The 349-nt window shown below is 42.7% G+C and overlaps 1 pseudogene; it reads left to right on the top strand.

Moving 5' to 3' along the window:
- Positions 1–207: 207 nt before the first annotated feature.
- Positions 208–323, top strand: LOC120583090 (uncharacterized; annotated as a pseudogene).
- The last annotated feature ends 26 nt before the right edge of the window (positions 324–349 follow it).

Here is a 349-nt window from a genome sequence, read left to right on the forward strand (position 1 = left end):
TTGGTAAATAAAACATGTCTACACCCTCAGGAAGTAGAGAAAGCAAATTATAAACATAGATGAAATGTGATGTGATGGATTCTGTAATGGATATACGACTAAGACAAGGAAATAATACAGGATGAGGTTCCATAGTGTAGCAGTTAGCACATCTGCTTTACACGCAGAAGGTCCTGGGTTCGTGCCCCAGTGGAGCCACAGTCCATGGTCTACAGCCATGCTACTCTGAACAAGCACGATGTCTGATCTCGGAAGCTAAGCAGGGTTGGGCCTGGTTAGTACTTGGATGAGAGACCACCTAGGAAGACCAGGTGCTGAAGGCATAAATAATAATGATAAATACTAAAAT

The sequence above is a fragment of the Pteropus medius genome, unplaced genomic scaffold, assembly GCF_902729225.1.
Source record: "Pteropus medius unplaced genomic scaffold, Ma_sr-lr_union100, whole genome shotgun sequence".
Taxonomy (NCBI): domain Eukaryota; kingdom Metazoa; phylum Chordata; class Mammalia; order Chiroptera; family Pteropodidae; genus Pteropus; species Pteropus medius.